Below are 513 nucleotides of genomic sequence, written 5' to 3'. Positions count from 1 at the left end.
ACACACACACACACACACACACACACACACTCACAGCGTTAGATTCTTCTGATTGATTTTTATTAAGTGAAAAATGCCATCGATAAAGGTTAATCTGTCAATCACTCTGTTTATATCTCTGCTGTACTGATGGCATGTAAAGTCTAGTAGGAAGTTGTGAATAATAATAATATTTGTTAAACTTGTAGTTACATGCACTGTGAGGCTTGAATGCATGTGAGTCCATATTCTTCCCCACATCTATCTCCCACTTTTATTGACCATGTACTGAACTGCTGTTTTCATGTATTATTATAGTTTATTTTAGTTTTTTATTATAGTTACATGTTGAGCTACAGTATTTCTTCTACCTTTTGTTGCAGTATTGTGCCCTTGTTGTTGTAGAAACACACATTCCCATCATACTGCATCAATTTATTTGATCTCATCATTAGCTGGCACACTCTTATTTATTAGTGACAGAATGAGGGATCCACATTTTTCTAGGTCTTCACTAGTTTTTAGTTTTTATAG

At 34.1% G+C, this 513-nt stretch overlaps 1 protein-coding gene across 2 annotated transcripts in view; it reads left to right on the top strand.

Annotated features, from left to right (window-relative positions):
* qsox1 (quiescin Q6 sulfhydryl oxidase 1) overlaps positions 1–513 on the top strand; it is a 30,910-nt gene that overhangs the window by 3,530 nt on the left and 26,867 nt on the right. The window lies entirely within an intron of this gene.

This window comes from Etheostoma spectabile, chromosome 9 (assembly GCF_008692095.1).
Source record: "Etheostoma spectabile isolate EspeVRDwgs_2016 chromosome 9, UIUC_Espe_1.0, whole genome shotgun sequence".
Lineage (NCBI taxonomy): Eukaryota > Metazoa > Chordata > Actinopteri > Perciformes > Percidae > Etheostoma > Etheostoma spectabile.
The sequence above is the reverse complement of the archived record's forward strand: the minus strand, read 5'-3'. Positions and strand labels throughout refer to the sequence as shown.